Source organism: Trichechus manatus, unplaced genomic scaffold (assembly GCF_000243295.1).
Source record: "Trichechus manatus latirostris isolate Lorelei unplaced genomic scaffold, TriManLat1.0 scaffold00101, whole genome shotgun sequence".
Classification (NCBI taxonomy): domain Eukaryota; kingdom Metazoa; phylum Chordata; class Mammalia; order Sirenia; family Trichechidae; genus Trichechus; species Trichechus manatus.
In genome coordinates, this window is record NW_004444037.1 from 5470741 (window position 1) to 5497053 (window position 26313).

Below are 26313 nucleotides of genomic sequence, written 5' to 3' on the forward strand. Positions count from 1 at the left end.
GCAAGGTTGTGTCATCTGCATAACACTGGTTGTTAATGAGTCTTCCTCCAATCCTGATTCCCCATTCTTCTTCACATAGTCAAGCTTCTTGGATTATTTGCTCAGCATAAAGATTGAATAAGTATAGTGAAAAGATACAACCCTGACACACACCTTTCCTGAGTTTAAACCATCTTGTAGATGCAGTAAACACAAAGAAGAAAAGAAGTCTTCATTGAATATCTAAGCTTGTATTGCAAACGGTTTGCACACTTGGCTGCTAATCAAAAGGCTGGAAGTTCAAGCCACCTAGAGACACCTTGGAAGAAAGACTTGGCAACATACTTCTGAAAGATCAGCCATTGAAAATCCTGTGGGTCCCAGTTTGACTCTCATACCCACTGGGACATCATAAGTTAGAATCAACTCCATGGAAACTGGTTTTTAAGGTTGTATTAGGGAGATTAATTGGTGTTTCTACATTGTGTCCACCAAAACACATTGAAAGGCAGGTTGTAGTCTCTCCATTTTGGGAGATGAGGAAACTGAGGTTCTGAAAGGTTGAGCAACTAATCTAAAACCACATAAATGTTAAATGTCAAAGCTGAGATTCTCCCAGGATTTGTCTGGCTCCCGATATACCTGCTCTTCCCAAACTCCAAACGACCTTTCCCATGGGAGGGTTAAGGAAGGTTCAAAGACATCAGTTGCTGAAAACCAGTTGCCTTTGGGTTGATTCTGTCTCATGGTGACCCCTTGTGTGTCAGAGTAGAACTACACTCCATAGGGTTTTTAATGGCTGACATTTCAGAAGTAGGTTGCCACAGTAGGTAGAACTGGCCTCGATGAGCTTTGGCTGCATATATTTTTGGTTAATACCTTTGAAGAACAAGTGTGTCAGAAAACAGGAACTCCCAAACAACAGCAGATTGTCAAACAAGGCCCTGCTACCAGGCTGAGGAAGCCTCCTGTTCTCTGTCCTCATAAGATATAATCCGTCATTAAGAAACTGTCAGTTTTTTTGCAGATCACTGTATTATGTATGGGTTGCAGGGCTACCAGTTAGTTTGAGCAAGTGCTAAAAATAAATAAATGATGAGGAGCCTTCTATTTTTATCCAGGATAATTAGGGCCTGCATTTGGGGTGACGAGGTGGAGTGTGGGTGGTGGGAGTCTGAGGAAACATTAAAGACAGCCTACAAACCTGAGCTGCAGTCAGCAAAGCCAACTGTCTGCTCTGCAGCTTCTGTTTACAAATGGACCAATTGCCCCAACTGGGCCCCCTTCCTTGGGTCTGGGCTGAAGCCTGGAGCGAGGCAGTTAGGCAGTGTTCATGATTTTATTCTTTCTTAAGATCCTCTTATATAACCAATTTGTTGTGCAATCGAGCAGTTGGTGGTTCAAGGAAGCTGGCCCGTACCTTAGATAAGAAGTTAAATTATTCCAGGAGGCTTTTGGAGTCAGGCAGGCTGGGAGACAGCAAGGCATGAACAGGGCCTCCCACACAGGACACGGTATTTGAGCTGAGAAGTTCCCTATATGTAAGCCACATGAGTCCCCCATTTCCTGAGCATCTGTATTTGGTGAGCACTGGAAACCTCTTACTTTCCCACTGAAGGTCCCTTGCTTCCTCTTGGTAAAGTGAAAAACATGACCTAGTTGCAACAGAGGCACAAAATAGCAGTTTAATAGGAGGAGAAGAGGCGAGGGAGCCAAGGTAGCAAGAAGTCTCCATAACTAAAAAGAAATGATCTCAGAGAATCTGAAAAGCATTAATGTATGACCTCAAGGTTACACACATGCATAGATGCACACACTCACACACACAATCGCTAACAACCACACTAGGACAATAGCTGGTGGTGGCAGCTGCAAGCAAGAGGAGGAAAGGGGAGAAGGAGGGAATCACAACACATCATACTGAGAAGGCAGGCTGAGAGACAGCAAGAAGGCAAATGATCTATAAATTGTCTGAGATGGTTTTCTTATCATGAAAAATTTGAAACAAATCTGAGAAACACTACATTAGAATGTTTATTTCTTGGCAGGGCCTCTTCTCAGTCATAATAGGACGTCAGTGGCCATCGGTGCCTACGTTTTCCACCAGTCTACGTCCTCACATGGGACATACTTGAGGCCTGGATCTCCCTAACAGAGCAGAGGACAAGTCTGATAACTGTTTAGGGCTTTGAGTGTTTCAAGGCAGCACAAAATCAAAGATAATGGCAGAAAAGATGAATACACCAGTTTCTCCCACTGACACCATCTTTCTCGATTTCCATTTTCAAATCCTGGGGGTGAATAAGGCAGAATGAATGTCTTCTGTATATGTACTTTTTTTTTTTTTAAGTCTTTTTATTATGGAAAATGTCAGACATATACAAAAGTAGAGAGGGTAATGTAATGAACCCACGTACCCATCACTCAGCTTCAACTGTTAATAATTCAACGGCCAGCCAATCTCTTTGTCTCTCCCTACCCAACCCACTTCCATTCCCAGGTTGTTTTGAAGTGAATGTCTGATACATTTTTTCATTTGTAAATATTTCAGTATGTATTCTAAAAGATAACTCACTTTTTAAAAATATAACCACAATACCATTATCATGTATGTGTACATTTTGATTAAAGGAAGAAAAGACCATGCCATAAGATCATATATTCCAATGGATCCTAGTGATCTGATGGGCACTTTAATCTCAGTATTTGTGGTCCTCACCAACCATAAGTAATAAGGTTGTTAGGATATCCTAATTTAAACTTTCTCTCCATTCAGATCTGGGTTGACTAGTGCCTATTTATAGCTACCCAGCTCTCTCCAAATAAAAACTTCTCAAGGCTAAGGGAAGACCCTGTGGACAGCTCTAGTAGGAAGCTCTCTCTTGCCTCTTCCTTGATGAAGAGAGAGGCATTAGAAGCTCAAGCTGAATTAAAGGACTCCTTTTTTTCTGTCCTGCTCCTGGTTGAAGACATGGTGGGCCCCTGCTTCAATCACTACCTCCAGACTAAGAAGGTATTGGAAAATAAAGAGAATGGGGGCTGATGAAGTAGGACAAAGGAACAGCCAGATGCAGAAGGATGGAAAAGAAAGAGCACATGGAGGTGAGAAAGGTAGAAAATGGAGGGTAAAAGTAGAGTAGGCTGGAGATGATATAAAGAGAGTGGAAAGGTATCTTGGTAAGTATGAATGGAGCTAGATAGGGCAGAAAGAAGACTACAAATAACCCTCACTGCAGGGAGACCCCCCAGGAAGCATGCTACCCCCAGGGACAGCTCACCTCCAGGACTTTGATTTGCTAAGGGGGTGTGCAAGCTGAGGGGGAGGACATGAGTGCTCCAAACAATGGCAGCCTTTGGTCTTCATCTGGGTATTTTTCAGAGTCCTTTTGAGGGAGAAAGGTGAGAAGAAGCAGAACATGCAGGAAGAGACAAGAGGAGAAAGGTTGAGATGTTAAAGGGGGACGTTTAGGAAGTTTTCCCCAGGAAAATCTGCACAGCTCCCTAATGTTTTGGAGTCGAATTAGCATTTTGAAGAATGGGAGGAGTTTGGCTTCAAAATGGGACCTGGTGGAGAGTAGAAGCCATCCACTCCAGCCCATTCTGTTCACATCCAGTTTTCTCTCTGAGGACTACGAGTTTTCAATGCAAAATTGCAATCCTTACGGGATTTTCTCTCGGTTTCTTAACCTCAGCAAATACTTAATTTATCCTGAGACCTGATTCCAGCACATTTTTTATATAATCTGCCAAGAAATTTCTAAATGTTTGTAAGATCCTACTACACACCTAGCACTCAACAAGGCAACTCAGAGGCTATAAAAGAAGCAGAAAAGACGGTCAACGGCCTCAAGATGTTTATGGTCTTCTTGAAGAGCCAGGTGATCCATGAGACAAAATAAGGCAGTGCAAATGGATGTCATAGTTATTCTAAGAGTTTAGAAAATGGCAACAACTGGAATAACAACCACCACTTATTGATAGTGACAAGCTTCTATGTATACACCATGCTCAATGCTTTACATACATATCATTGCATTTAACGTTCAAACAATTCACTGGTATTGTTACAGCCAGTTTACAGATATAAAGTTGAGACTTAAAGAGATTAGATAAATTTCCCAAGCTCTCTGAAGTGGTATTAAAATTTATCTATATGACTTAAGGTATGGTGTCTTATTTAGTGCCTTCTGCTGCCTGAGCATGTGTTGCCCCCCCACCCCAGAAGGAGAAGAGTCTTATACTAACATTCAGAACCACTGCTGTGGAAAAGCTAGCATGAGATGGGTCAGGAAAACAGCAAGAACAAAAGCCCAATTTGTGTTAGAACAAGCTAATGTAAGCACAATAAATGTGAAAGTACATATTAAGGATAAGAGATAAATTAATCTTTGGTTGAAACTTGAGGTGACAGATAATGGAGAGTCATTAGTGAATGTCAGTCTGAAATATATCACAATGGAGGAAATATTTAAAAAAAATAGTCTGACAGCTCTTTCAGGATAGACTTGGAAAAAGGTTTGGTCATTTAGCCTGTGACTTGCATCCTCGTGATCCCATGATGGCTGCTCCATCTCCAGGTATTGCATCTATATTCCATGCAGGAAAAAAAGAAGGAAAGGAGAGGGAACAAGACATGTGCCAGCTGGATCTTCCTTTTTATCAGGAAAACAAAAGCTCTCCCAGAATTTTCACCCATAGAATGGCTCATCAGCAAAGCTAGATCATCTACCACCTGTAGGCACATGGAAACAGCGGAGATATTTTTATATGGTAATATTGAACCCCCCCCCCCCAAATAATTAGAGCTCTTTTCATAAGGGAGGAGGGGAGAATAGATACTTAATAGGCAAGCAGCAGTTGAGCATCTTACATATATGATGGCATGATACTGGTATAAAGTGCTAGAATCTGGACTAGGAGGTTGGAAGTAAAAGGAGAAGAAAATTAAAAGTTCCAAGAGATAATTTAAAGAAAAAAATATCTCACTTGGAGATAGATTTAATAGATGCCTTAAAAAAGAAGGATTAATGAAAGATAATTACAAGGAGAAAGGGGATGTGGTGAACAGTAAGAGGCAGATTATATTGGCAGAAGATAGCTGTGGTTTTGTACACATTCAGTCTGAGGTGATGGTAAGCTATCCAAATGAAAATGACCACTGAGAAGATAGAAATCACAAATCCTAAAGGCAAAGAGTTAGTCAGGACTGGGGATGTCAGTGTCATCAAAGTGATAGATGAGTTTCTCAAAGCAGAGGACATAACAGAAGAAAAACAGGGGTCCAAGGAGCTTTGAGGAGAATTCCCATTTAGATAAGAGGAAGTGAACCGATAAAGAAAACAGAAAAAATTTCCTAGGAGTTTCAAGGGAGAATCAGGAAAGTGGACTTTCATAGAAGATTAAGTTGGAGTGAGCTTCAAGGAAGATAATTAACTGTCAAACGCAGCTGAGAGGTAAAGAGGAAGAAAACTAAGGAAGATAGTTATTATCTGGAGGCAGCCGTTTGAGAAGAATGGAAGCAAGCAAAAGTCAAAAGATAGTTGTTAACAATGATCCTGAGGTGCTTTAAGAAGTTCATTCTAAATCACCGAAGGTTAAATTATGAAACCTATGAGAGCCGGAAGTCGACAGAACTGCCTTATTTTTCCAAATCTTACACGTTTTCTGCCTTTGACAAGGTGAATCAGTCTTACCACTTTTGTATGTCTCTGTTAGTGGAAAATATATGAATTTTCCTTCTCTGACAGGTTTACACCTTACACAGGTTCCAACTTCCGTAGGTTTTACTGTATTATTTTATATGATGCTGTGATTCTTTAAAACTTAGTTATATTTACATGGCAGGTATTGGGGGCCTGGTAGCACAGTGGTTAAGCCTTCGGCTGCTAACCAAGAAGTCAGCAGTTCAGATACACCAGGACCTCCTTGGAAACCCTATGGGACAGTTCTACTCTGTCATATGGGGTCGCTATGAGTCTAAGTTGACTCGACAACAATGAGTTTGGTAATAGCAACTCTTTATAAATCTGAACATTAATTAATTAATGGTTAATTAATTATTTTCTTGCCATTCCCTGACCATACCAAAAAACTTATATTTTATTGAGATTACACAGGTTAATAATGGGCAGATAAGGGCTACTTTTACAGTTTGTGATTTTGCTTTATCCATGGTTTGCTTATTTTTGAAAATTGCCCACCTGTCCCAGCACTGAAAAGCATTCACACATGCTCTGTACCCCACTTCAAAGGCCTGGCACTCTGCAAAGTCCAGTTGCTTTTGAAGTCTTTGAAGTGTCTGTGGGAGAAACCGGAGTACTTGAGAAAAAGTGCCTTTAGGTCATCTTAGTGCCAAGTCTCTATTACCATCTCTTGAGACTAAAGACTGTTTTTAAAGCGTAACGATTTTCCTCTTTTCTATGAAATAGGCACCACCCTGAGCTATTGATGCTACAAGGCCTAGGGTGGTGGCAAAGCTGCAGACTGTGATTTGTCAGGATGCGGATCATTCACAAGTTTTAAAAATTCATTCAAATAATTCCCAAGAAGATGAAAAATACCAAGTTATCTGAAAAATGCAGAGATACAGTACAGTTGCCCCCTAATCCAAAATCTCAGAAGATACTGATCAATGTTGGTATGTAAGATGACTTAAGGGTATATATGAATGAATGTTTGATTAGTCAGCTTAGGTTATGTTACACTGTGGTAACAAATGGCCTGCAAGAAAATCTCAGTGGCTTACAGTAACAAATATGTATTTCTCCCGCACATACATGTAGGTTGCCAGCTATTTTCAGCTCTGCTTCGTGTTTTTTTCATTTCAGGAACAGGCTAAAACACAGCTCCAATCCCAGTTATGAGACAGGAGGAAAGAATCATGGCAAATCCAGGAAATGCCTCTTAAATCTTCAGCTCAGAAGCAGTACATGCCATTGGACAAAGCAAGTCCTATGACTGAGCCTCCCATCAATAGGACTGGAAACAGAATCCTTCCTAATAGAGTTTGACTCAATAGGGTGGAGTAGTGAACACTTTGAACAATATTGATTGTAATATATTTGTTTTGATGTATATTATAAAAAATAATCAAATCCAGGATTTCACAGATAAATTTTCTAAAATATTTAAGTAAAAATGTGAATCAGTTTAAAAAGTAATTGTAAGTAAACAATGGTACAGTTGGTATAAAGATGTAACAAAAAGAATGAAGGTGATATTCAAATGACTGGAGTTTGGAAAACAATACATTAAAGTGTCAATTGGTGCCTTTTTTCTTATCTTAGTAAATGCCAGTTGTCATCAAGTCAATTCTGACAAGGAGACTGCATGTGTCAGAATAGAACTGGGCTCCATAAGGTTTTCAATGGCTGATTTTTCGGAAGTAGATTGTTAATTCTTTCTTCAGAGGTGTCCCTGGGTGGACTTGAATCTCTAACCTTTCTGTTAGCGGCTGAGCACGTTAACCATTTGTACCATCCAGGAATTCCATTTTAGTAAACAAAGTGTGTTAAATGTAAAACCTGTTGCTGTTGAGTCAATTCCGACTCATAGCCACCCTATAGGACATAACTGACTCCTTAATCATTGATTGAAAAATCAGCTATGACTCAAGAACCTTATCATGTACATTGGAGATTGTCTACCTGTACATTAGATAGATACAGATACAGATCAAAGAGGACAATATTAAGCAAGCATTTGTAGAGCAACCATTATGCACGATAGTGTTGTAGCAGATACTGCAGAGGATACAGAGATAAATCATATGTTTCCCTATCCTCAAGGGAAAGTAAAGCAGGTACAAAAATAATGATGATGCAAAGCAGAAAGACAAGTACAGATAAGATTCTATGGGAGTTTAGAGTGGGAACTGGTGGAATTATGGGAGGCTACATGGTGGAGATGCCATTTTATGTTTGGATAGAGTATGGATAAGTGAAGAAGAGGAAAGATCATTCCAGGTGAAAGGAGTAGAAAATGCAAAGGCACACAAATGGGGAAGCTGGGGGCAAAATGTAGAGTCGTAGAGGAGAACATTAGGAGTCTAGTTGGGACCAGAAAGTGAAAGAAAGGTCTTAAATGTCATAATGAAATATCTGATTATTATCCCATAGTCACTTTGAGAACACCCCCATTTTAAGCTGGACAGTGATTTTGATCAGATTTAGAAGTTAAAACAGCATCTTGTGAGTATCTGTCTGTGACAAGAATGATTTAGATGGGAAGAGATGTTCGGTAAAAGAAGAAGCAAAGAAAGCAAGGCAGGCAAGAGGGAGGGAGGGGGTTCTAAACTGTTGTTGATTGCAGACTCACGGTGGCCTTATGTATAGTAGAACGAAATGTTGCCAGGTCTGTACCGACTTCATGATCATTAGTATGTTTGAGTTTATTGTAGTGGCTCTTGTGTCAATCCATCTCACTGAGGGTTTCCTTCGTTTCTGATAACCCTCTACTTTACCAACCATGATGTCCTTTTGTAGCGATTAGTCTTTCCTGATGATGTGTCCAAAGTAAATGAGCTGAAGTGTCATCATCCTTGCTTCTAAGGAGCATTCTGGCTGTACTTCCTTCAAGACTTATTTGTCGGTTCTTCTGGCAGTCCACATTATATTCAGTATTCTTTTCCAACAACCTGATTGAGATGGGTGAATTCTCCTTCAGTCTTCCTTTTTCATTGCCCAGTTTTTGCATGCATATGAGGTGACTGAAAATACTATGGCTTGAGTAAGACACACCTTAGTCTTCAAAGTGATATCTTTGCCTTTAAACACTTTAAAGAGGTCTTTTGCAGAAGATTTGCCCAGTGCAATATGTCATTTGATTTCTTGACCGCTGCTTTCATGGCCACTGATTGTGGAGCCAAGTAAAATAAAGTCCTCGGCAACATCAGTATGTTCTCCACTTATCATGATGTTGGAATCTTAGAAGAAAACACACGGGGGTTCAGCCCCACTCCAGACTACAAAATTTCTGTAGGTGGCACCCAAGCATCCATATTTTTTTCCAAGTATCCCACTGATGCACAATTAGGATTGAGAAATTAGAGCTAAATTCTCCACATGTGCTAAATGACAATACACTCTGCTGGTTGAAAATCTGGAGTGAGCCCAGCCAGGGGCCTCTGCTCCAGTGCTGCATGGGGTTACCCACCATGCCTTTGCGTTTTAGGGAATTTGGAGTATTCTGTGCTTTATAATTCTAAAAGTTAAGGAAATAACTACTTTTGCATAGAATATATATATACATATATATGTGTGTGTCTGGAAAAAAAATACACCAAAATATTAAGAGTGTTTATTTTGGTAAAATGATAGTGAGAAATGTTGCATAACTTGAAGAATGTTATCAATGTCACTGAATTGTACATGTAGGAATTGTTGAATTGATGTATGTTCTGCTGTGTACATTTTCACCAAAAAATATTTTCTTAAAAGAGTGATAATTTGGCGGTAGTAAGATTATAGGTAAGGAGCCCTTGTGGCACAATGGTTAAGGGCTAAGCTGCTAACTCAAAGGTCGGCAGTTTGAATCCACCAGCCGCTCTGCAAGAGAAAAGACCTGAAGATCTGCTCCCGTAAAGATTACAACCTAGGAAACCCTATGGGACAGTTTTACTCTGTCTTATAGGGTCTCTATGAGTACCTTTTTGTTTGTACTTTTCTGAATGTTACCTTTTCTATAAAACAAAACACCAAAACTGTTGCTGTTGAGTCAATTCCGACTTACGGCAATCCCATGTGTTACAGAGCAGAACTGCCTCATAAGGTTTTTTTTGGCTCTGATCTTTACGGAAGCAGGTCACCAGACTTTTCTTCCATGGCACCACTGGGTGGTTCAAACAGCCAAGTTTTAGGTTAGTAGTCGAGAACAAACCATTTGTGCCACCAAAAAAAAAAAACAAAAAACAAAAACCTGTTGTGGCAAGTCGATTCTGACTCATAGCAGCCCTATAGGACAGAGTAGAACTGCCCCATACGGTTTCCAAGGCTGTAACCTTTACAGAAGCAGATAGACACATCTTTCTCCCAAGGAGTAGCTGGTGGGTTCAAAGCATCGACCTTTTTTGTTTGCAGCTGAGCACTTGACCACTGTGCCACCAGGACCCCTTTGCACCACCCAGAGACCTTATATTTTCTATAGGGGCCGTGTGTTTCTAAGCAAAAGTGAACTAAGCAATTACATAATATTATTTAGGGGAAAAAAATCCAGGAATTCTTTTTGGCATGGATGTGCTGGGAGTCCCAGAATCTCTAGCTGTGTTCTAAGGAAATTACCCTGCTAAAAAGAAATCCTTGAACCAAAATCAGGTGAAGTTTGGGTGGAACTGGAGCAAACAAAGAAGGAAACAAAAGAGGAAAGAAGAAAAAAAATGCAAGAAGGGAGTCCAAAACAGGAGGCTGGGTGAATGGGAATGAAGAGAGTGGGTCCCTTTGGAAGAGAGATAAACAGTTTAAAACACCAACTCTTAAAGACGAGAAGTCAGGAAGGGACGGGAAAACTGACTAATGGACACAGGGAACACAGGATGGAAAGAGGAAGAATGCTGATGCATTGCAGGGATTGCAACTGATGTTACAAAACAATTTGGGTATACATTTTTGAATGAGAAACTAATTTGCTCTGTAAACTTTCAGCTAAAGCACAATAAAATTTTTTAAAAGACCAAGTCTTGTAAATGTGGGAGCTCTCCAAAACAAAAATATCTCCTTATTGTGAACGCGTTTCTGAGCCAGACATCAGTGGAAGGGTTGACAACCACGAAAAGGTATATTTGGAATCCCTGAGTCAAACACTGAATACAGAAAGTGAATTAAACTAGATCCTCCAAGAGAACAGCCCATTTATCTCAATGCTTCCCCTTGTCAAAATCAAGCTGATGAAAAATAAAGTTCAGCACTGATAAAAGGATTTGTTAAAGCCAAACTGGAGAGAACAGTGTTTGAAATTAGGAGAGGAGTTTAGGTGGTAAATAGAATGTGAACGATGATCAGACAAGAGAGAATTAAGAAAGAAAAAAAAAAGCTACATCTGATGGACATTATTTGACTCTTTAATTTTCCCATAAGTACCTGGCATATGTCTGGTTGGAGTGAAATCTTTTCTAATTGAAAATACAGAAGCAACAAGAAAAGCCAACGCTGATGGCTTTATCCTTTGAGGTTTAAATCTAAGCCATCAGCCATTCACAATCATCGTGCTGTCCAGTGGCTGGGTCAGTTCTCTAAGCCTTGTCCTTTTGACACTCGTGGCACAAACATGACTTTTAACCCAGTTAGAGCAGTTCTATAGATAGCAGTTGCTGTCCTTGCACAAAAGGAGCATTTGCAGAAAGCTGACACTTCACCTTCTAGAAGCAAAACAACGTTTGTGGTTCTTGGGCACCCTCATCCCTTGAGACCTCTCCCTTGTCACAAAATCGTCAGAGAACTGTCCCTAGCTGACATGTGGGCTGCCAGTCTCCCTGAATCAGCAGAAAGCAGAGTAAATTGGAGCTAAAGCACTCTCCTTGGCTTTTCTGGTTACTTCAGGGAAAAAAATTCTTAGTGACTGTCATGGGTTGAATTGTGTCCCCAAAAAATATCTGTTAACTTGGCTAGGTCATGATTCCTAGTATTGTATAATTGTCTACCATTTTATCATCCAATGTGATTTCCCTATGTGTTGTAAATTCTATCACCATGATGTAATAAAATGGATTAGTGGCAGTTATATTGATGAGATCTACAAGATTAGAAGTGTCTTAAGCCAATCTCTTTTGAGATATAAAAGAGAAAAGTGAGCAGAGACACAGGGGGACCTCATACCACCAAGAAAACAGTGCCAGGAGTAGATCTCGTCCTTTGGACCTGAGGCTCCTGGGCTCAGATGCTCCCAGACAAAGGGAAGACTGATGACAAGGACCTTCCTCCAGAGCTGACAGAAAGAGAAAGCCTTCCCCTGGAGCCAGAGCCCTGAATTCAGACTTCTAGCCTCCTGGACTGTGACAGAATAAAATTCTCTTTGTTAAAGCCATCCACTTGTGGTATTTCTGTTAAAGCAACACTAGATGACTAAGACAGTGCCCAGTTAAAATCTCTCCCATTGAGGACCCTCCCCTCCCCAAAGCCACCGTCTTCACTCACAGCTGCGGGTGCCAATCCCTGCTCAATGTCTAATCCTGTCCTACAGAACTCTCTATATGAATGGGCAGGTGGAATAAACATACTTTCTTTTTGTTAAATCAGTACTTTGTAGAAAGCACTTTGGGAGAAAAACATATTGTGAGTAGTATTATTTTCTTTTTATAACTCAGTCTAACATAGGTTGTAAACATAATTATAGAACTCAGATGGGATTACATTATGTTTATGATTGTCTGTGAATATGACAGAAGCCTTGGGTGGCACAAACAGTTATGTGCTCAGTTACTAAACGAAAGGTTGGTGGTTCAAACCCACCCAGAGGTTCCTTGAAGGAAAGGACTGGCGTTCTCATTCTGAAAGTTCACAGCCATGAAAACCTTAGGGAGCAGTTCTACTCTGCAATACATGGGGTCACCATGAATCAGAATCAACTAGATGGCCACGGGTATACCAACTGACCAACAAACACCCTGCTTTAAACCTTCTAGAAGCTGTTCATTGCTCCAAAGACACTGTTTGCCATGGCAAACAAGGCAAAAAAGACCTTCCTTTCCAGACCTCATTTCAAACCATTCTCTCCCTCTCTCGCTGCCCTCCAGACACACTGGCTTTTGTCTGTTTTTGTAGTTGTTTTGTTTTGTTGATGATTAGGCTAAGCTAGTTCTTACCTGGGGGACTCTGCCCAGAATGCTCTAACCCTAGGTCTTTGCCTGGGTGTCTCCATTCCATCATTCAGGTCTTAACTCAGTGTTACCTCCTCTGGGAAATCTATTGAAAATTTCTCCCAGCTCCACTCCCTCCAGCTCCCGTCACTTTCCGTTTTCTTCTTGTTTGCCTTGCCATCTGAAACTATATATTTGTTCATTTACTCATTTAGTTTCTGTCTCGCTTAAGCAGGATGTAATTTCCAGGAGAGAAGAGACTTAACCTATTTGTTCATCACTCTAACCTCAATCTCTGGAATGATGTTTGGCACATGGTGAACATATATATGTTGAATAAAAGAATGGATGGATGGGTGGGTGGGTGGGTGTGTGGATGAATGGATGGATGGATGGATGGATGGATGGAATGAAGAATGGATGGATTCTTTCAGATTTAGTTTAGGCACTGCCTCCTCCAGAAAGCTGTTCTGGACTCCTCCAGACCCATAATGCCCACATTTACACTCTAATCACAGAGTTGACCAATTCACACAAAATTCTCTGTTTCTCCCTCGGTTACCTCACCAGCCTGCAAGCTCCCTCAGGCATTGTCTTGCCCATAGGTCATTAGACAGAACTGAACTGAAATAAGCAATGGCCATGGGTAACCCACAGCTTCTCCTTGGTGATATGCAATGCAATGAGGGGGTGGAAGAGGTGGTCTGCTCACTATGAGGTGGGTACAAACTCCACGTCCTCAAAAGTCTTTAGCAGGGAGTAGCAGATATGGCCGGCTGACCACCGGGAAATGGAGAAGAGGATTTTAGGCATTCTTGATATCTGTTACAGACTTTCAGGATTTCTCTTTTCATTTTGACTAACAAGGTACGTTCTTAGAGAAATGCACATGAATTATGATTTTGCTGTCTTAGTAGGAAAATTATTTAAAACGCAAATTCAGAATTAACTCAGATTTTTCCATATCTATTTTGTGTCAGATACCATGCTAGGTACATAGAAATTTGTTACCTCATAACACCCAAAACCACAAATATTGATCAAGTCCAGAGGATAAAACTGAAACTTGGAGCGGTTAAGTAGCTTGTCCAAGGTCTCACAATTGATATGCAGTAGAACCTAATTAGAAACCATAACTCCTAAATATAAGCTCTGGGTATCTTGCACAGCACTGCTGGAACCCAGCAGGAAATCACGCCTAATTTACCTGTTTTGTTGGTTAGGATTTTTGTATATTGGGTGTCTCAGTCATCTAGTGCTGCTCTAACAGAAATACCACAAGTGGATAGTTTTAACAAAAGAGAGAAATTTTATTGTCTTCACAGTCCAGTAGGCTACAAGTCCAAATTCAGGGCTTCAGCTCCAGGAAAATGCTCTCTCTCTCTGTCAGCTCTGGAGAAAGGTCCTTGTGATGCCTCAGTCTTTCCTTGGTCTGGGAGCATCTCAGCACAGGAACCTCAGGTCCAAAGGATGCACTCTGCTCCCAGCACTACTTTCTTGGTGGTGTGAGGTTCCCATGTGTCTCTGCTCACTTCTCTCTTTTATATCTCAAAAGAGATTGCATTAAGACACTAATCTTGTCAACCTCATCAGTATAACCTCATCACGGTGATAGAATTTATAACACATGAGGAGATCACATATAATCTCATCATAGTGGTAGAGTTTACAACACATAAGGAAATCACATCAGATAACACAATCATACAATACTGGGAATCATGACCTAGCCAAGTTGCTACCCACATTTTTTGGGGGACACAATTCAATCCATGACATTGGGCTTTCAAAAAGTCAGTCCTTCCAGAATTCCTTACAGACATCCCACCACTGTGGCTCTCCATCTTCTCAACTCAGCCTCTTTAACTGCTGTCAGGGATTGAGTGGAATGAACAGAACCAGCTAGGTCTGACATACGGGTATTCCTACTTGAATGACAGATCGTTAGTATAGCAAGTCCCTTTGTACTAAAAATGAGGTACTTGGGAAGATCAAAAGCAATTTGAGTTTAAATCACTGTTGACTTTGTGGGCCAGGGCAAATCAGCAAATAGGTGAACATTCACCTTCCTTAAAAATTGTGCAAAAATGCCATCACTGGGCAAAAATCAAACATCCACAAAAGGGAGTATTTTGGCTACAAATCCCTATAACAATGATTGCATTGTCTGCAAGTTCTGGCTATACATTATGAATGACTTTTCAGAGAAAGGGTTTTAGTAAATGCAGGTTTTTTGGAATTGACTTCAAGCACAAACACTTTAGAGAAGTTCCAGGTAAGCTTTTTCACAGACTTGTTTTGGCAAGCAAGATGTGAAGTAATAGGTGGGACTCAAAGAGATAAACTACAGTTTATTTTGGAATTCAAATATGTTGTAGACTGTTTGTATTAATACAATAGCATGTACTTTTATATGAAGGCCATATCCTCCTCAGCAGCCCCTGGACAGAATTCCTACAGTATTCAGAATAGTAAAACAGCACAATGTAGTAGAATGAGCATTGGGATTCCCTAATCTATCACCTGGGTGACACCTCATTGTATACAAAATGTTGTGTTCCAATCTTGGTTCTACCATGTATTCGTGTGTGACCTAGGGGAAATTGCTTAACCCCTCTGAGCCTCCATTTCCCTGCCTATAAAATGGAGGTAATAGTATCTGCTTCAGAAGGTTGTTATAAGGATAAATTAGATAATATATGTGAAAGTGTGTAGAATGGCTCTGATTCTTTGGGGTATCCCTTGCTTTCCAATTATGATACAGAAAGTAGAGGAACATGGACAAGTAAACCTTGTACAATTCTTTTGACAAATTAGGTACATGGGCGCCTTAGTCATCTAGTGCTGCTATAACAGAAATACCACAAGTGGATGGCTTTAACAAAGAGAAATTTATTTGCTTACAGTAAAGTAGGCTAAAAGTCCAAATTCAGGGTGTCAGCTCCAGTGGAAGTCTTTCTTTCTCTCTCGGGCTTTTCATCAGTGTTCCCCCAGACTAGGAGCCTCTCGGCGCAGGGACCCCAGGTCCAAAGGACGCACTCTGCTCCCGGCACTGCTTTCTTGATGGTATGAGGCCCCCCTGTCTCACTGCTCCCTTCTGTCTTTTATATCTCAAGAGATTGCCTCAGGACACAATCCAGTCTTGTAGATCAGGTCCTGCCTTACTAACAACTGCCACCCATCCTCCCTCATTAACATCATAGAGGCAGGTTTACAACATACAGGAAAATCACACAGTACCAGGAATCATGGCCTAGCCAAATTGATACACACATTTTTGGGGGGACATAATTCATTTAAATTTATCCAAGCCAGTCCTTGGAGTGTGTGTGTGTGTGTGTATGTGTGTGTCTCCATACTTGCATGCACCTTGGGGACAAAGAGAGGTTGAATTATGATATATGGAGACTGCCTGTGTAAAGGTTAAGAATTCTGAAGACAGACTGCAAGAATTTAAAGCCCTGCTCTGCCATGTATTTGCTGTGTGACCTTAGGCAAGTTCCTTACTCTCTCTGTGCCATAATTTCCTTATCTGTAGAAAACCCAAAAAAATCAAACCCACTGCCCTTGAGTTGATTTTGACTCATAGTGACCCTATAGGACAGAGTAGAACTGCCCCATAAGGTTTCCAAGAAGCACCCGGTAGATTCAAACTGCCGACCTCTTGGTTAGCAGCCATAGTTGTTAACCAGTATGTCACCAGGGTTTCCATCTGGGGAAATAACTCAGGGTTATTGTAAAAACCGAGTTAATATCTGTAAAGCACTATTATCTGCTATTTTTATGTTACCCTGTATCTGAGTTAGAGACAGAGCTCTCTGCCTTTTCAGCCCCAAGAAAACAGATGTTCTCCATTTCTAGGAACAGCAGGGGAGAAAACTGTGGCAATGAAAGCGACAGGGATCGCAGGGAGGCTCTTGCTCAAGGAGATGCCAGGTAAATGATTCTGGCAGCGGGCATAGGCAATGGAACGACAGAGCCAAGAGCCCAGAGGGTACAGTAAGAGAGGGAGGAAGGGAGCAACTAGAGAGGACAATACCTGGGGCCAGTGGGCTGGGGGCACAGGGACACCCTCTGCCTCCCAATGAGGACTCTTGTGTTAAAAGCAGGATTTGAGATTTGGGAATGTGGCAGAACTTTTAGATCCCAGGGTGCTCCATACAGAGGTTCAGATGGGGCAGTGTGGGAGAACCTATCAGCTTCTGTCTGGCATCTGCAGAGGTGGAGGGTGAAGCTTCTTCCCACAACATTGTAGTTAGCATTCTGGAAAGTAGGAGGGCTGAGCGCTCCAACGGGCACATTTCCCCTGGAGCTAGAGAAACAAAGCAACCAGACCCTTTGTGGGGACATGGAAGAAAGGTCTCCAGTACAATTAGTAGGTGACATCTAGGAGCTAAAGACACAACTGAAGGGTAATTACCGTATTTTTCGTAAATAACACACTCATGTATATATTTCACATAGCGTGCGTATGGTGGTGGGGTTGGCAAAAACATATGACATGCACATTATTTGCATAAAAATACTATACATAAAGCTTCTTCCCAAAGCTCAAATCTGTACTTACAGATTTAATGTAACTTAGACCATGCCCTGAGTGGGGCAAACAGTTAACACACTCGACTGCTAACAGAAAAGTTGGAGGTTCCAGTCAAGCCTTGGAAGAAAGGCCTGGTGATCTACTTCCGAAAAAGCAGACCATTGAAAGCCCTACAGGCACACTTCTACTCTGACCACACGTGGGCACCATGAGTTAGAATTCACTCTATGGCAACTGGGAACTGGGGGCTCACTGTCAAACTAAACATATTATTGATGATAACCTGGAATGGAAAGCAGTATACTTCAGTGTTTGATTGCATGGGCTCCAGAACAGACTTCCTAGGTTTGAAACCCATCCTTACCACTTCTAACTGTGTGGTTTTGGAAAAATTATCTAATTTCTCTATGACTCTGCTTCCTCACTTACAAATTGAAGGTGAAAAAACAGTATTACCTCATAGGATTGTTGTGAAGGTTAAACAAGACATTCCATGTAAAGCACTTGTTCCTGTGGGGGGGCTGTAGTTGACACTTAAGAAATTTTAGAATTATAAAGAGTGCAGCTGCAAATTCTGCAATATATTTTGTGTGTGTGTTGGGAGGGGTGGGGGTGTTTCTCTACAATGCATACCTGATGGCTTAAGTGACAACTATCATGTATTAAGTACTTAGTATGTGCTAATCCTGTTTAGGATTAGATTTGACTGCAAGAACAAAAAATAATACATACAATAATACTTAAATAGATTTAAAACATTACTTCTTTCTCATTTGAAAGTATGTGGAACCAGACAGTCTAGCATGGTTATGGTATTCCTTGATGTCAAGGATCTGAGCTCTTTTGATCTTGTTAAACTGCCATGCTTGGCTTTCATTCCCGGCATCTCCTCATTGCCCAAGACAGCTGCAGGAGCTCCCACCATCGTGTCCCAAATCTATCCAGGAAGAAGGATAAAAAGTTATGGAAGTGCAAGCTCTCATTTCAAAGAAACTTCCAGGAAATTACACACATCTCTTTCGCTTGCGTTTCTTTGGCCAGAACTTAGTCCCACGGCCACACTTAGCTGTAACGAAGACAGGTAAACATAATCTTTATTCCAGGCATCTAAGTGCCCAGTTATAAATCCAAAATTCTGTTACTGAGGATGAAAAGGAGAAGAGATATTTGGTAACAACAATTGGTCTCTGTCACAATGTAAATGTATGCGCTGTCTTACTTAATCTTCACAACAACCTATGACACAGATACTATCATTATGCTATATTTTTCAGAGGGGAAAGTGAAACCTAGTTTCTTCTCCAAGGTCCATGGAGCTATTAAGTGGTCAGGGTTTGATCACCCCCAGTATTCTTCTGATTCTAAAAGCTATGGTCCTAACAAGTAAAGTTGACTGCCTCTTGCACAATCCAGGAGCCTCCACGTGGATGGCAAAAATCTGCCTCAAATCCTCACTCCCATCTGATGGAAGACAATTAATTTAGATTGCAGTCACTTAGGTCAAAAGTGAAGAACAGTATCTCAAGCGTTACCACAGTGATGTGTGGAAATAGGTCTTGGAGAAAAAAATCACATCATCTTGTCATTCCTGTGAGATGCTTAGGGATAGAAGAGAGAATTGTCAGGGGTGTTTTAGGGGCTGCTCCCCCTGAAGAATAGGCTTCTGGTGAATCTGTGATTAGAAAGAAAGGAGCTTATCATGGATAGGAAGACTCAACATTGTGAAAATGTTGGTAGAATTGAAATTCCTCAATATAATTCAGGGCATTTATACAAAGCGAACAACCAACATCATCCTAAATGGAGAGACTTTGAAAGCATTCCTCTTGAGAACGGAAACAAGACAAGGGTGGCCTTTATCACCACTCGTATTCAACATTGTGCTGGAGGTCTTAGCCAGAGCAGCTAGGCTAGGAAAAGAAATAAAGGACATCCAGATTGATAGGGAAGAAGTCAAAGTATCTCTATTTGAAGATGATATGATGTTATATACAGAAAACCCCAAAGAATCCACAAGAAAACTACTGGAACTAATAGAAGTTTTCAGCAAAGTTTCAGGATACAAGATAAACATACAAAAATCAGTTGCAGTCCTTTACACCAACAAAGAGAACTTCGAAGAGGAAATCACCAAATCAATACCATTTACAATAGCCCCTAAGAAGATAAAGTACTTAGGAATAAATTTAACCAGACACATAAAAGAACTATACAATGAAACCTAAAAGACACTACTGCAAGAAAATAAAAGAGACCTGCATAAGTGGAAAAACATACCTTGCTCATGTATAGGAAGACTCAACATTGTGAAAATGTCAATTCTATCCAAAGTGATCTGCAGATACAATGCAATCCCAATCCAAATTCTAATGGTATTTTTTCATGAGATGGAAAAACAAATCACTAACTTCGTATGCAAAGGGAAGAGGCCCCGTATAAATAAAGCATTACTCAAGAAGAAGAATAAAGTGGGAGGCCTCACACTACCTGATTTTAGAACCTATTATACCACCACAGTAGTCAAAACAGCATGGTACTGGTACAACAACAGATATGTAGGCCAATGGAACAGAATTGAGAATCCAGACATAAATTCATCCACCTATGAGCAGCTGATATTTGACAAACGCCCAAAGTCCATTAATTGGGGAAAAAACAGTCTGTTTAACAAATGGTGCTGGCATAACTGGATACCCATCTGCAAAAAAACTGAAACAAGACCCATACCTCACACCATGCACAAAAACTAGCTCAAAATGGATCAAAGACCTGAATATAAAATCAAAAACGATAAAGATCATGGGAAAAAAAATTGGGACAATGCTAGGAGCCTTAATACATGGCATAAACAAAGTACGAACCCTAAGTAACAATGCACAAACACCAGAAGACAGACTAGATAACTGGGAGCTCCTAAAAATCAAACACTTATGCTCATCAAAAGAGTAAAAAGACAATCTACAGACTGTGAAAAAACTTTTGGCTACAACAAATCTGATCAGCGTCTAATCTCTAACATCTCCAAGATACTGCAAAACCTCAACAACAAAAAGACAAATAACCCAATTAAAAAAATGGGCAAAGGATACGAACAGGCACTTCACCAAAGAAGACAGTCAGGCGGCTAACAGACACATGAAGAAATGCTTACGATCATTAACCATTAGAGAAATGCAAATCAAAACTACAATGAGATACCATCTCACCCCAACAAGCCTAGCACTAATCCAAAAAACACAAAATAATAAATGCTGGAGAGGTTGTGGAGAGACTGGAACACTTATACACTGTTGGTGGGAATGTAAAATGGTACAACCATTCTGGAAATCGATTTGGTGCTTCCTTAAAAAGCTAGAAGTAGTGGTACCATACAATCCAGCAAACCCACCCTTTGGAATATATCCTAGAGAAATAAGAGCTGCTCAGACTAATAGACACATGTACACCCATGTTCATGGCAGCACTGTTCAAGATAGCGAAAAGATGGAAACAACCTAGGTGCCCATCAACAGACGAATGGATAAACAAATTATAGTATATTCACACAATGGGATACTACACGAAGAAAAAGAACAATGATGAATCTGTGAAACATCTTATAACATGGAGGAATCTGGAAGGCATTACACTGAGTGAATTTAGTCAGTCAGAAGGACAAATATTCTATAAGACCACTACTATAAGAACTCAAGAAAAGGTTTAAACACAGAAGAAAACATTCTTCAATGGTTATGAGGGAGAGGAGGGAGGGTGGGGGTTATTCATGAACTAGATAACAGACGAGAATTATCTTAGGCGAAGGGAAGGTCAGCACACACTACAGGAGAAGTCAGCACAACGGGACTAATCCAAAGCTAAGAAGTTTCTTGAATACAATCGAACAGAGCAGCAGGTTCAGGGGTCTGGGGACCATGCTTTCAGGGGCATCTAGGTCAATTGGTATAACAAAGGTTATTAAGAAAATGCTCTGCATCCCACTTTGGTGAGTGGGATCTGGGGTCTTGAAAGCCAGAGAGCAGCCATCTAAGATGCATCAATTGGTCCCGACCCACCTGGAGTAAAGGAGAATGAAGAACACCAAAGACACAAGAAAAGTATTAGTCCAAGAGACAGAAAGGGCCACACAGACCAGAGACTTCATCAGCCTGATACCAGAAGAACTAGATGGTGCCCGGCTACCACCAATGACCACCCTGACAGGGAACACGACAGAGAGTCCCTGATGGAGTGGGGGAAGGGTGGGATGCAGAACTCAAATTCTATTAAAAAGACCAGACTTAATTGTCTGACTGAGACTGGAGGAACCCCAGAAAGCATGGGCCCCGGACTCTCTGTCAACCCAGAACTAAAACCATTCCCGAGGCCAACTCTTCAGACAAAGATTGGACTGGACTGCTGGACATAAAATGATACTCACGAAGAATGCACTTCTTAGCTCAAGTAGATATATGAGACTAAATGGGCAGCTTCTGTCCAGAGGTGAGATGAGAAGGCAGAGAAGTCAGGAGCTGGTTGAATGGACATGAGAAATCAGGGGTGGAAAGAAGGAGTGTGCTGTCACAGTATAGGGAGAGCAGTTAGGTTGCATAACAATGTATGTATAAATTTTTGTATGAGAGACTAACTTGAATTGTAAACTTTCACTTAAAGTACTACAACAACAAAAAGAAAGAAAGGAGCTTATACCACAGATGTGAACTCTAAGGCGCAGAGAGTGTAAGTTAACGTTGGTGAAACAATAGGGACAGAGAGAGAGTGAATGGTACACGAAGTGAAGTATGTAACTGCTGTCAGTGAACTGCACATGGAAAAATTGTTGAACAGGTGTATGTATTGTTGTGTATACTTTTACTAAAAATACATATAAATTTAAAGAAAGAAGGAAAATGGCTTATATATATGAAGGGAAAAAAACAATGATGATTACTGTATCTGATTAGCTTAACAGTTCCAGGGAAAAAGAAGTCTGACAGAAAAGTTGAAGAAATAAATGTTAGACTGGAGTAGAGGAAGAAGAAGAAGAAGAAGAAAAAAAAAGCGTTCACTAAAACGTCAGGGGAAAAAGAAGTGCTGAGAAGAGAGGCCATTAATAAGCGAGCAAGGGATAAAGCTGGCGGCAGTTCTTAAAGGGGGGAGCTACATTGGGCTCCTTTTTAAAAAATGTTTGTTTCCTTCCTTTTTATTCACCTCATTTATAGGCGTCCATTACAGAACATCTCATCTCTAATAAGCTAAATAGAAAACATTAAAGAGGCCTCACTTTGATGAATTAGGCCAAGTCTGCAGCCAGAGGAAGCCCTGGAGACTGAGTGGGGTAGTGGAAGCGAGTCTCAGAAAAGAAAGCAGATCTTCCTAACAAGAAAAGCAATCAATTCCCAAACCAATAGTGATGCATTTCACTAGCAAAGGAAGAGTAGGTGGAGGGTGAGTAATCCAGACACTGTCAAGGTAGAAGAACAAGAAGGAACAACCTAAAGCTTGCCCGAAAGCTGAGACCTTTGCCAGATCTTCATTTTAATGGGTCCTTCAAAATAACCCTGACAGGAGTTTTCTTTTCTTAGCTCAGAGGAGAGAAAGAATTCCAGGACTAATTAGCTGATGTTCCTCACATGCTATGAATCCTTTAAATGGTTCCCTATGTGGGGTGAGAAGGAGCTGTGGTGGCACAGTAGTTAAGCAGTTGGCTGCTAACCAAAAGGTCAGAATCGACTTGACAGCAACAGGATTTTGGTTATGTAGGGTGAAGTAAGTATCTCTGATATGGCCTGAAGGATGTAGAACAGCTTTTATCCCAACAGTTTCCAGTTCGGGCCCTGTCCTGACGTTTGAATTCTTGCCAGCGCTGGCCCTCCACTTGTTGTCGTTGCTGTTGTTAAATGCCATTGAGTTGCTTCCAACTCATAGCGACCCCATGCACAACAGAACGAAACACTGCCCAGTCCTCTGCCATCCTCACAATCATTGCTGTGCTTGAGCCCATTGTTGCAGCTACTATGTCAATCCATCTCATTGAGGGTCTTCCTCTTTTTCGCTGACCCTATACTTTACCAAGAATGATGTCTTTCTCCAGGGTCTGATCCCTCCTGATAACTTGTCCAAAGTATGTGACACATAATCTCGCCATCCTTTCTTCTAAGGTCCATCCTGGTTGTACTTCTTCCAAGACAGATTTGTTCATTTTTCTGGTATAGTCGATATTCTTTGCCTAAACCACAATTTAAAGGCATCAATTCTTCTTGGGTCTTCTTTATTCATTGTACAGCTTTCGCATACATATGAAGTGATTAAAAACACCATGGCTTGAGTCAGACACACCTTAGTCTTTAAGGTGACATCTTTGGTTTTCAACACTTTAAAGAGCTCTTTTGCAGCAGATTTGCCCAGTGCACTGCATCTTTTGATTTCTTGACTGCTGCTTCCATGGGCATTGATTGTGGATGCAAGTAAAATGAAATCCTTGACAACTTCAATCCTTTCTCTATTTATCATGATGTTCCTTATTGATCCAGTTGTGAGGATTTTTGTTTTCTTTATGTTGAGGTATAATCCATACTGAAGGCTGTGGTCTTTGATCTTCATTAGTACGTGTTCCAAGTCCTCTTCACTTTCAGCAAGCAAAGTTGCGTCATCTGCGCCTTCAAAGTCAGGAAAGGTGTGCATCATGGCCTTCATTAGGATAAAATATTGTTCATCCAAAGCACCTGCAGAGTGGCAAATATTCCCTGGTCAGATGGCCCATTGACACTGCAAGTCATTTTAGCACAGATGAGTTACTTAGGTAGAGGAAAGGAAAGGCCTGGAACTTGGGCTGAGTTGGCCTGATTGGAACATCAGACAGGAGGAGCAGAAGGGGCAGAGGATGATAAAGAAAGGAAGGTTTAGATGAGCACTGGGCACTCGAGATGGAAGGGGTTGGGAGAGCATGGAATCAGAGCTATAAATGGGAAGATGTGGTAGCTCCTAAAGGTTTACTATTTCTCCTTCATAAGTTCCACCAGGGTCAGACCTCTTCTTACCTAACAGCTTTTATTTTTCCTCAAGCTCACTTGTGGATTCACCTTTAAGTATGTGCCTGGAGAGGAGACACCTTACTTTCGTATAATTATGGAGACAATAAAATAATAGTATAACCATTAAGCATTGGTTTTTAACTTGGGAAAGAGGTGATAGTCAAACTCCTTTGAGAATCTGACTAAAGCTATGCTTTGTCTTCTTAAAAAAAAAGAACATATGCATAACCACACAACATATTACAGTGAAACCTGTGAGAGCTGGAACTCAATGGGACTGCCTTGTCTTTATGGGTCTCTCAAGTTTTCCACCTTTGACAGGGTGCAGTTTACCACTTTTCTATCGCTCACTATTAGTGGAAAGTATTTGAGTTTTCCTTCTCTGACAGGTTTCCGCCTTATACGGGTTTCTCTGCATATGTTTTCCCTTGATTTATGGACATAGTGGGTGTGCATCTCTGGAGCCTCTATGATGCCATGGTCATCTGGTTAAAAGGCTCTGATTTATTTTTTAATAACTTTAACACAGAGATTTCATTTTTGTGTAATTTCTTCTAAATCTTTTCCCACATGCATGCATAATTGTTACAGTGCAATCATAATCTACATACAATTTATGGGTTCTACTTATAAAATCTAGCATTGTCTTGTAAATGTTTTTCTGTGTTGTTACAGTGTCTTCATAATTATAAATTTGAGTGAACGCATAATATTATGTTGAATTGTTGCAGCGCAATTTCCTTAACTGCTCCTCAATGATTAGGTGTTTGAATGGCTTCTAATTTTGTAGTGTAGATAATGCTGCATTGAATATCTTTATGCATTTATCTTGCTTCTGTTGAACGTTTCCTTCAGATAAATTCTCAGGGATGGTTTTATTGAATCAAAGGGTAAGAATATTATTTTATGGCTCTTGAAGCATGATGTCATAGTGCTTTCCAAAGGGATTATAATTTTGCTATTTCCAATAATATGGAAGTGTCCCAATTTTACCATACTTTTACCTGTAATGGATATTATCATCTGAAAAAAAATTGTTTTACTAATTTAATAGTTGTCAACACATCAAGGGCCAGCCTGATGTTGGGCTGCTGAGGGATGACATGGAGACTGAGAAGGGAGAGTGGGAAAGTCCGAGCATATAATGGAAATAGGTAAGATTTCTCTACTTCTAAATGGCAGCTGAAACCAAGACGGAGATATGAGTTAAGGGATATTGCCTACTAATTTAGTAAACAGTCCATTCCCATTGGTTCATTAATCCCTTCTCAAGCCATTACTTGTAAATTCCACCAGTCAAAATGGAAATGGGAACCGGGGTTTGGTCAGGAATAGCAGGATTACCCTGGTTCACTTTATAAGGCTACTATGTTAATGGTCGGGGCCCAGGTGGCACAGTGGTTAAGAGAGAGTCTGCTAACCAAAAGGTCAGCAGTTTGAATCCACCAGCCGTTCCTTGGAAACCCTATAGGGCAGTTCTACTCTGTCCTACAGGGTTGCTATGAGTCAGAATCAACTCGACAGCATACAGACGAATGTTATTGCTCTATCTTCACAGACATGTTATTCTCTCAAAAAATTACCTTGTGCTCTATAACAGTGCTGTCCTATAGAAACACAATACAAGCTATATATGTAATTTTCAATTTTCTAGTAGCCACATTTGAATAAGTAAAAAAAAGAGGACATTAACTTTAATAACATATTTTATTTAAAATATTGTCATTTCAAGTGGCATTAATATAAAAATTAATAATTAGATTCTTTAACCTCATTGCCATTGAGTTGATTCCCACTCATGGCAATGCTATGTGTTACAGAGTAGAACCGCTCCATAGGGTTTTCTTGGCTGTAATCATTATGAAGTAGATCACCAGGCCTTTCTTCTGTGGCACTGCTGAATAGTTTCAAAATGTCAACCTTCAGATTAGTAGCTGAGTGCACACCGTTTGTGCCACCCAAGGACCTAATTTGATACTTTACATTCTTTGAAATCC